General features: G+C 39.2%; 1 long non-coding RNA gene across 1 annotated transcript; it reads right to left on the reverse strand.

The window, feature by feature from the left end:
• Positions 1-3,308: 3,308 nt before the first annotated feature.
• On the reverse strand, positions 3,309-8,342 carry LOC119018240. The gene is made up of 4 exons (XR_005074688.1): positions 8,101-8,342; positions 5,096-5,185; positions 4,836-5,006; positions 3,309-3,576 (listed from the first exon to the last, which is right to left on the reverse strand). It is a non-coding gene; the product is annotated as an uncharacterized LOC119018240 (long non-coding RNA).
• Positions 8,343-11,706: the final 3,364 nt, after the last annotated feature.

The following is an 11,706-nucleotide window of genomic DNA, read 5'->3' on the forward strand; positions in this document are numbered from 1 at the left end:
CTGGTATAACGACCGCATTACTGCGGCCGCCGCACCGATCCACCTGTCAATCTCACGCTCCATCGTTCCCTCACTCGTGAACAAGACCCCAAGATACTTAAACTCCTCCACCTGAGGCAGTAGCTCCCCCCCAACCCAGAGGGGACAAGCCACCTTTTTCCGGTCAAGAACCACGGCCTCGGATTTGGAGGTGCTGATTCTCATCCCAGCCGCTTCACACTCGGCTGCAAACCGCCCCAGGACATGCTGGAGGTCCCGGCCCGAAGGAGCCAACAAGACCACATCATCCGCAAAAAGCAGAGATGAAATCCTGTGGCTCCCGAACCAGATCCCCTCCGGCCCGTGGCTGCGCCTAGAAATTCTGTCCATGAAAATAATTAACAGAACCGGTGACAAAGGGCAGCCCTGCCGGAGTCCAACATGCACCGGGAACAGGTCTGACTTACTGCCGGCAATGCGAACCAAGCTCCTGCTCCGCTCATACAGGGACCGTACGGCCCTTAACAGAGGGCCCCCAACCCCGTACTCTCGGAGCACCTCCCACAGAATGCCACGAGGGACACGGTTGAATGCCTTCTCCAAGTCCACAAAACACATGTGGACTGGTTGGGCAAACTCCCATGAACCCTCGAGCACCCTGCGGAGGGTATGGAGCTGGAAACAATTGGAAACAATAATAAATGTGAATTTTCTGTGCAGATATTCTTCTGTTTTATTTTTAAGTGAGTGTACTTCGTGTCTAAAGTACATCATGACATTGACCTTTGAATGATAAAGGGATATTCCAGCGTAAGTTTAATCCATGGTTTAACACACTGTGACACAGAGTAAGACCCCTCCTCGAGAGATCAAGTTTTCCGACTGCTAGCTTGTCGTAATAATCATACACTTTCATCCCTGAACTGCGGAACTCTTCTGCACTCGGTAATCGACTTGTCGGGCTTCCCCACAACAGGAAGCTGCTGCAGGAGAGTGATGAGTTGTGTTCTCTTTTCAACAGAAATCCAGCAAAGCTAGCAGATGTTTAATGCCTGGGACCCTATTTGTACTGTTGCTTAAGTTTGGTGCTGCTCTGAGCATTATTTGTGGCTTTTTTATTGTGGTACCTTGTTGGAGGCATAGACTGCAGTATTATTGTGCCGTGTTTTCTAAGGTTGCTAAAACTACATACGCTAGCAGGCAGAAAACTTGATCTCTTGGGGGGGGGGGGGGGGGGGGGGGGTTAGTCACTGTGATGGTGTGTTAGACCGTGGATTAAACTTACACTGGAATATCCCTTTAATGTACATGTCTTTAATGTGATCACAACAAAGGAAAAAGTGTCTCTGTGTGTGTGGCTTGTGGTTTTACTTTATGAACATTTTGAACTTACAGAAACAATAAGGTCCTCACACTGTTAGTGTTCTGGCCTAATAAAAATAAATAAAAGTAGGTCAAGATTTTAAGATTTAAATGTGGTCCTTGGATTTACAGCCTGTATACTATCTGGATTTGAATTTATTTCAGGTCCCATGTTTTATTTCATATTGATAACTGCTCGATTTGAAACAAGGTTTAGAGGTCTCAGGGTTCAGATCTAAATACCTTCAGTCAAATAAAACCTCACTTTGGAAAGTTTATTTATATAGAATTCAATCGATTCAGAAATATAGAAATTAATCAAACTAAATCGTTAAGACAATAAAACGGCATCTGAAAGACAGAACGGAAAAAAGCTAATATAATGAGCTGCTGAAAAAAAAATGCATTAAATTGATTCACTTATTTGAAAGCCACAGTTAACAGTTATGTTTTACTCTCTGATTTAGATGAGTGACTTCTTTATTAAATAAGTAATTATCAGAACAAACATTTAAAAAAACTGTCCCAACCCCCCGTACAGGTAAACCAAATGTGTTCAGTCCTGACAACATGTGGTACTTTTTACACAAGTAGTATGGTTTTAAAGTCTATCTTTTGACATACAGGGAGTCAGTGCAGTGATTTAAATAAGACACTGAGCCACAACTGAGACAAACACACTTCAGTGCAGGCTACAATGAGGCTGCATACTGTGTGTATAAACTACTGTAGCTGCTCAAAATGACCTTCTCGGTGCTGACATACTAACATACCCAGACATTATTAAACACAACACATGGAGCCTGTTAGCTAACTGTGCTGTACTCAGATATTCGGCTGTAACAACGCTAGTATTAACAAGTTAACATTACACAGCACGATAGTGGTGTCATGCTAACACTCTCCAACAGACACACACGTTTGCTAACATGTAAACCTGTCTGTAAAAACACGATGATGAAATGACTTAGACGTCTTTATAAGATCGTTATAGTGTCAGTATCCGGTTCTGACAATTGGTGTTGCAAGCGGAGGTAGAGCCTGTAAACTCTCTGGACTAAAAAGCTTTTTAGATTAATTCCACGTCCAGTTTTCTGTATAGTATTCATAAGTTATCAGTTTTTAAAACAAGATTTCCCCAAGATTTAGGTATCTTCAAATAAAACTTCACTTGGGGCAACTTTACCGATGTACAGAAGCACTATTCAGACACAAGGTATTTCTAACTGCTTTACATAAATATACAAATAATAAGATCTGTATTATTAATTCAGTTTGTAAATCCAGCTATTTATTTGTCTTGTGCAATTAAAAAAAAAACATTTCAAACTGTGAATCCCTTTTTAATTTGAACTATTTATCAGTGGATTATTATTTTCATTTATAATTCCTCATTTTATAACATATTAACACATCAAATAATGACACATTTATTGTAATTTAGTCTATTTTAAACTAATGCTTTATTTTATTAATGCCTGTATTTATTGAACTATTAGTTAAATGCTTGATTACAATCTTAAGTGACACTTAAGAAGTGTGAAAGATAGCGGAACATTAACTCCAAAATACTCACTAAAAACAAAGATGGGAACATTAATATTTGACAGGAGTTTCTGCCTTGGTGAATGACTGTTTGTGAATTTGCTTAATTAAAGAAAATACCTCCCACTCATATTGATGGCACCAAAACTCTGATTGACAAAATGTTACATTGTGAGCAACAGGAGATTCTGAATGCATTGATGTCGATTGGGAATGATGGTGAACGATAGCGAGTTAAGAAAACTGTTACTGTTTACTCTCTTCCACACATTTAGGCTGGAATTGAACATGGCAGCTTCTGAGGGTCAGTGGCGCTCTTGTGTTTCAAGTCTATACAGCCGAGAGTGTGAGTCCGTTTGCAAGCAGCACAATACTTCCTACTGATCTGATAGAAAACATTTGACAACACCAGGCTTGTAAAATAAGTTTGACTCATTTAATGCTTCATCGCAGACGGTCTGAGCACCAACCAGGCAACATGTCAGTCCACAAAACTCGATTACAGGAAATCAGGACTCAGTTCAGGAAGCTGTCGTCCAACTCGTCCTCATCATCCCATTCCTCTGCCGACACTTTCAGCTCCTGACTGTTCTCGTTCGGGAGAAATGAACAATGACTATCAGCACTTTGCAGATATATCAGCCATTGTTTGGCTCCTCTTGGTGATTCGTCCTTTCAGCCATCCATCACCTGAAAGATGAGAAAGCAGAGCAGTGGTAGTTTCACATGTCTTTGTGGGAGTTTTTAGTAAATTGTGGAGGTTTGTGTATATTTGTGGAGATTTTGTGTTAATTTGTTGAGATTTTGACTCTCTTTGTGGACTTTCTGTGTCATTGTGGAGGTTTTTGTGTATTGTGGAAGAGATTTAGTGTGTTACTTTGGAAGTTTTGAGTCTCTATGTGGAGGTTTTTACTGTAGTTATGGAAGTTTTTTTGTGAATTTGTCTAAGTTTTTGTTTATCTGTAGAGATTTTGTGTATTTGTGGACATTTTGTGTATATTTATGGATGTTGTTTGTTAATTTGTGAAGTTTTGGTGTGCAATTGTGAAGATTTTTAGTCTTTTTTGAGAGATTTTGAGTGTATTTGTGGAGATTTAGTTTTTATTTGTGGAGGTTTTGAGGGTATTTGTAAAAAGCATGTGTATAGACTGAGAGCCACAACATTAGAACCAGTGACAGGTGAAATAAATAACATTGATCATTGTGTTCCAACGCCATGTTCAGCTGTGAAACCATGAGTCCTAGCACTCATGCGGATGTCTCTTTGACAAACACCAGTCACCCAAACACAGCTGCAGACCAAGTAATACCCCCTCATGGCAGCAGCACTCCTTGATGGCAGTGCCCCCCCAGCAGGACAACGCGCCTGCAACGCTGCAAAAACTGCTCAGAAATGACCTGAGGAAAGTGGGAAAGAGCTCAAAGTGTCAACCTGGCCTCCAGATTCCCCAGATCTAAATCCAACTGAGCTTCCACTGGATGCAGTCTGAGCCAAGAACAGTTGGTCTGAATGGGGTTTGGGTGGGTGGTGTCTGTCAAAGAGGCTCCACAGAAATGACAGTACTCAAAGTTTCCAAGCAGAACATTTGATTGTAACAAGATGATCAATGCTCACTTCACTAGTCAGTTGTTTTAATGTTTCAGCTGAACATTGTCGATATACGTGTTAAATAAAATATTATTATATCATTTATATTATATATAAATGAGATCAAATAAATGCAGCCGCTCTAAACAGACATACAGTTTATATTATTTAATTATTATTATTATTATTTTAACAAGACAAATAGAAAAAGAGCGAGAGAGACTAGTGTCAGTATTCAACGACCTGTGAGTGAGACTCGACTGTCCTCTAGAGTCATTTACCGATCCTAGAGTATTAATGAACAGCAACTGAAAAATCTCACACTTTCTGCCTTTAATTTTTGCACCTCCATTGCACTGACCTTGTTGGACCAGGTGTCTCTCCTATCCTGGGCCGAGCACCAACCATGCAAACTGTCAGTCCACAAAACTCCATTACAGGAAATCAGGATTCAGTTTAGGAAACCGTCTTCCAACTCGTCCTCAGCAGCCTGTTCCTCTGCCCACGCTTTCAGCTCCTGGCTGCTCTCGTTCTAGAGAAACGAACAGTGACCATTAGTACTCTGCCGATATATCAGCCATGTTTGATCCCCCTGGTAAAGTACAGGTGAAAAATACCCACACTTTCCCTTCAGGCTCCTGTGGTGGCCCCTCTCCATTGTTTGGCTCGTCTTGTTTGTCTTGGTGATTCGTCCTGTCAACCGTCCATTGCCTGCAAGATGAGAAAGAAGGGCAGTGGTAGTTTCACGTCTCTTGGTGCAGGTTTTGTGCATCTTGTTTGTGAATTTGTGGAGGTTTGAGTGTATTTGTGGAGGTTCTGCGTCTATTTGTAGATATACATGTTAACCCTTGTTTTGTCCTCCCATTTACTACGCACCTTTTATCCTCCGGGTCAAATTCACCCAGTCTGTTTTGACTGCTAATAATGCATGTCTTTGATTTATAAAGCATGAAATATGAAATGGTGACACATTTCTGTTACACCTTTTAGTCAACTTGTTTCCAACACTTTACCACAAATTTTACATTCATTTTTGCAATGTATGGTATAATATGCCCCATTTCCATGAAATTATACCTATTTCTGAGTAAAAAATCAATAATTATGAATTATTATGACTATAGTGTAAAATTATCAAACCATTCTGTGTTACATATTTTTAACCAACTTCATTCAACTCATTAACACATATGTTAAACTCATTTTGCAGAGATGACATTTGTTTCAAAACCTCCCCGAGCTTCTTTAGAGCAAAACAAACAACAGAGAAACTGTGTGTGTGGGTCTGTGTGCGTGCACATATGTGTGTATGTGTGTGTATGTTTGAGTGTTAGAGGTCATTGTATGTGTGTGTGTGTGTGTGTGTGTGTGTGTGTGTGTGTGTGTGTGTGTGTGTGTGTGTGTGTGAGCGTGTCAGTGAGTGGCTGTTAGAGGTTGTGTGTGGGTGTGTGTGCATGTGTGTGTAGCTTCATGTAGGGAGATAAGAGGTTGTGATGAAATCAGGTTTACACATCTGTAGATTTGTAGTTTTGTGTGTGCGTGAGTGAGTGTTAGAGGTCAGTGTGTGTGTGTGTGTGTGTGTGTGTGTGTGTGTGTGTGTTTGTGTGTACACATCTGTGGGTGTGTATCAACAATTTAACATTACACAGCAGGATAATAGTGTCATGCTAACATTCTCCAACAGACACACACGTTAGCTAACATGCAAACTGGTCTGTAAAATCGTGACGATGAAACAACTCAGAAGTCTCGTAAGTCACTTTAAGCTCGTTACAGTGTCAGTACCCGGTTCATGTGTCCCTACCCCTAAGTAAAGGCAGCTGAGTCGCTGCTAACATGTTTCCCAAACCATGCAGTGCATCTCCAAAAGTCAGCTAGCCAACATAGCATAACCACTCACAAACCTTAGCTAACCAGCTTTCATGCCGTTCAAAATAATTAATACATTTCAAATAACTTAAAGCCGACTTTACCAAAACTAACAACTTGTTTTTAGATAGCGACCTAAATTTAATGCATTATTCATGTAATAAACACGGCAGCGATAAAACGACCAAAATCACAATGGAGGTCTGGTGCACCGAGCAAAACATAATGCCCATGACGGATTAAGAGTTAAATGAGACTTTTTCAAAAACAAATCTCACCGACATGAGAGGGAGACTGGCTCCCTTTTAACCCGCACATAAGCAGGACTAAGTGGGCTTACACAACACATGACACAGCAGGGTAATGGCGTCATGCTAACAACAGACACATGCGTTAGCTAACATGCAAAACTGTCTGTAAAAACACAACGATGAAACGACTCAGAAGTCTTTATAAGCTCGTTACAATGTCAGTACTCGGTTCATGTGTCCCTACCCCTAAGTAAAGGCAGCTGAGTCGCTGCTAACATGTTTCCCAAACCATGCAGTGCATCTCCAAATGTCAGCTAGCTAACATAGCATAACATAACCACTGACTTACACTGACCAGCAAACCTTAGCTAACCAGCTTTCATGCCATTCAAAATAATTAATACATTTCAAAAAACTTAAAGCCGACTTTACCAAAACTATCGACTTGTTTTTAGATAGTGACTTAAATTTGATTAACTGTGCATTATTCATGTAATAAACACGGCAGCTGTAAAACGACCAAAATCACAATGGAGGTCTGGTGCACCGAGCAAAACATAATGCCCATGGCGGATTTGTCTTGGATGTTGTTTGAGGATTATGTTCCAGCCGAATTTACCTCAGCACTTAAGAGTTAAATGAGACTTCTTCAAAAACAAATCTCACCTACATGAGAGGGAGACTGGCTCCCTTTTAACCCGCACATAAGCAGGACTAGCTGGGCTTACACAACACATGACACAGCAGGGTAATGGCATCATGCTAACAACAGACACACACGTTAGCTAACATGCAAAACTGTCTGTAAAAACACAACGATGAAACGACTCAGAAGTCTTTCTAGGCTCGTTACAGTGTCAGTACCCGGTTCATGTGTCCTTACCTCTAAGTAAAGGCAGCTGAGTCGCTGCTAACATGTTTCCCAAACCATGCAGTGCATCTCCAAAAGTCAGCTAGCTAACATAGCATACCATAACCACTCACACTGATCGGCAAACCTTAGCTAACCAGCTTTCATGCCATTCAAAATAATTAATACATTTCAAAAAACATAAAGCCGACTTTACCAAAACTAGCGACTTGTTTTTAGATAGCGACCTAAATTTAATTAACTGTGCATTATTCATGTAATAAACACGGCAGCGATAAAACCACTAAAATCACAACAGAGGTCTTGTGCACCGAGCAAAACATAATGCCCATTGGCGGATTTAACTGGATGTTGTTTGAGGATTATGTTCCAGCCAAATTTACCTCAGCACTTAAGAGTTAAATGAGACTTCTTCAAAAACAAATCTCACCGACATGAGAGGGAGGCTGGCTCCCTTTTAAATCGCACATAAGCAGGACTAACTGGGCTTACACAACACAGGACACAGCAGGGTAATGGCATCATGCTAACAACAGACACACACGTTAGCTAACATGCAAAACTGACATGAATACACCTGTACTGAGTAGGTAACTGTACACATAAAGCAGATTGGTACATAACAGTTTACTTACCATGTTTGTGTCCTCAGAGAAGGGCAGGTCCAAACAGACTGAATATCCCTCAGGGGCTTAAATAAACAACAAAGATTTTTGGAGGGAAATGCCCTATTTTCACGCGGGAAACGAGTGAGACCGCCCCTTCTGACACGCACCACCTGCATTCGTCAGAGAGACTGTGGGCGGGACCTATTTTGCATGGTTTACCTGTATCTAACCAGAGAGTGGGACTAAAGATGCATTGTTTAGCTCAGTTGGCAAAACAGGTGTCCCTTTATCATAAGACTTACTTTTGCCCTGGGTTCAAATCAGGACTGAGGACCTATGTTTGCATTTTGTTTGCTGTAATTTCTCAATCTGTCTTCTCAAAAGACAGGGGGGCAAAATATGAATAAAACAAATATTAATAGAAACAATACAGATAAACAATTGTTAATAGGATTTAAAAAGGTCACTTTTTTCTATAAATATTTAATTTTTTTATTTGTTATTATTCTAATACTTACATAATTTAATCAAATTACATCACTTTAATATTGTAATTAGGTGAATCCAGGTCATTTTGACACCTGTTAAATTGAACTGTCCTTAGGCTGCTGTGACACACAAATATCCACGTTTGCAGGACCAATAAAGGAATTCTGATTCTGATTCTGAGTCAATCACGATCTATGGGATTTTCATGAGGAGGTCAGTGATGTAATATTCTTATCAGTCATAAATAAGAAATGTTTCTAATATTTTATCACCTTATGTTTGTGTTGGGGGCCGGCACACTGTTCGGACATGAGAGCGGCCTAAATTGCACTAACAAAAGAAAGTGCATCAACCAGTAGGTGGTGCTAGCTTGACACAGTCCCCCCAGGTTTGATAAGTCCAATTTCCCATTATCTGAGAGCGCACCTGAATGCATCGTCAGTTCCGCATTGACCAGATGAATGGAGCAACTATGTGCCCATTAGTGTGGCTACTATGGCAAGCCGTTTTAACATTTAATCAAACCACACTCCTTTCTGTAATTACATTTTAGATAGCTATAATGGCATTTCTCCTAGTCAAAATTGGTATCTCACTAGTCAAAATGGTACAACATAACATATAACATTCTTACTAGTAGAAATGTTATTTCAAGATATCGACAACTGTGATTGTACTAGTCAAAACTAAATTTAAGATATCTAAAAATCGTTGAAAATATAAGTGGCCATTTTAACATGTAATAACTAGACTGGATATGCATTGCAGATATCTGTAATTCAATTCCTCCTTGTCAAAAAGAACATTTCAGATATCCACAATGACATTCTTCCTAGGACAAATGACGTCACTTTTGCCATTCATGTGTATTGGGCTTTCAATTTCAGATATCCACAATTACATTCTGGATATCTAGAATGAACATTCTGTATATCTACAATAGAATTCTTACTAGGAAAAACTCCCATTTCAGATATCTTCAATCCAGTTGTTACTAGTCATAATTTTCATTTCAGATATCCAAAATGAAAATCTATTCCAGATATTCACAATGTAATTTTGAATATCCCAAAATTCATTGTGAATAGTAAAAATGTCATTACGGATATCCACAATTCGTATTATGACTAGTAAAATTGCGATTGTGGACATCTGTATATACATTGTGGATTTTTACTAGTTATTAGTGGGCTGTGCTCACAAGCCCACTATGGACACCCCTATGGCAGAGCTATAGGTAATAGTGGGCTGTGCAGTGCTCATGCATCTTCTTCATATTATTATTCTTCCTACATCTCTTTTTCTGTTGCTAACTCGCCCTCCACCGTTGAGCACACACAAACAAAAAATACATCAAAACATGCGGTTCGATCAGACGCGCGTTGCTATTACTTTTCTCTCCAGGATATTAAATTTCCCATAAGGAATAAATGGGACAAGTTCAAAAAAGTCACAAATCTTCCATGTTTTTCAAACATCTACTGCTCTGGCATACATTCACATAGAAACACCATTCAAACTTTAAAATGTAGGCACAAGTCCTGTGAATTCGAGGTGTATTTTCCTACGATGTGTAGTTTTTGAACAGTGACCCTTGAATGACGGTGAGTGATTTTGGAAAAATTCAGGAATTTCAATGATTGTGTATGGCAGAATGTTCCAGCAGCAGAGTGCAGGGACCAACTGACAGAGTGGCGGAGACGATCCCAGCCACAAATTACGTTCAAAAACAGTGATATTTTCCAGAGCTGTAGCCACACTTGTCTTCTTTCTCACAATAGGTCTACTTTATCAGTAGGATTTACATTTTTTTTAATTATTTGCCTTTAACCGGCAAGAGTAGCTCTCAACTGCTCCCCAATTTAAATCAGGAAGAGGGTTTTCAAAACTGCACCCTTTTTTAACACACTCCTATTACCACATTTCTGAAACTAGGGCCACAAACCTTGGTGACTATGTTCTTTAAGGTTCTTTAAGGCCTTTCTGGCTTGATGGTGAAGAAATTTTGCCGATATCATATTTGATTTTGAATAAATGGCAGTAGTTTGTCTGTCATCTTTCATTCTTATGGGGTCATTTTCAACTTAAGCTCTGCTACTGCTCCAGCATATGTGAAGTCAGAGAAACTATTCACCTTTAAAAGCTCTTTGTGCTCTCTTACTCTACGGACTTTTAGCCTCTTCAACCTTGTTTCACTCTTTTTAAGCTCTTTCGGCCTTGAACTTTTCAACTTTTTCAGCTTTTCGGCAGTACATTCAGCAGATTTCGCTTCAGCCTTTAGCATTCACCCTGTATTTTTGCAGGAAATGCAATTTTTCTAGTTTCTTTTATTGTTGGAATTAATGCTACTTGTGTTTTAAATTATTAAAGATAAAACTTTTTTTTAAATTCACTGTTTTTACTTCAAGAATTCTTCTTATTTCATTGAAGTAACTGACATTGTTGTATTGCTGCTTTCCCACAGGTAAAATATCTAAATACTCCTTCTAACAAAGCCATTTCTAAATTGGAACAGGGCTGTAGAATAGTTCAAACTGTTACACTGTTTACCAAATACCAACACCCTCAAACAAAACAAAAAAATGTGACATTGTCCAAATACTTAAAGATTATTTGTCATTCTTCCACTTTACTCCCTGAATAGTTGCCTCAATAGGCCCGGGGAGCTTCACAGTGAACTAAAATCCAGTTGGACTCACTTTGTCTATCACAAAGTCCATCTCTGGAAACTGGGCATTTAATTTTAATAGGGAAAGTTCAGCCACAAATACTGCTTGTAATTCTTTTACAGTTACAATAAAATGTCTAAATTTAAATATATAGATACACAGTGCCCATACCTTAATCTTATTATGTTACTTATTATGTATTCTAAGTTAATTACAATAAAATTAATATGTTATTCTCCATTAAAGATCAGTAAAATACATGGATTACATCTGAGCTTTTGTAAGAAAATTTGGTGATAGCTCCTTTTAAAATGAAGAAGGACGAACCGTCACTTTCACTTATAACAGACGCACAGCTGTCATTGTCATCAGATTGTTAAATGCAAGCCAAACAAAAAACACAATAAATCTCAGTGTCCAGTGTGCTTACACACAGTGATATGTGTGAGAGTTTATGTAATCATTCTGTATGGCG

The sequence above is a fragment of the Acanthopagrus latus genome, chromosome 4 (genome assembly GCF_904848185.1).
Source record: "Acanthopagrus latus isolate v.2019 chromosome 4, fAcaLat1.1, whole genome shotgun sequence".
Taxonomy (NCBI): domain Eukaryota; kingdom Metazoa; phylum Chordata; class Actinopteri; order Spariformes; family Sparidae; genus Acanthopagrus; species Acanthopagrus latus.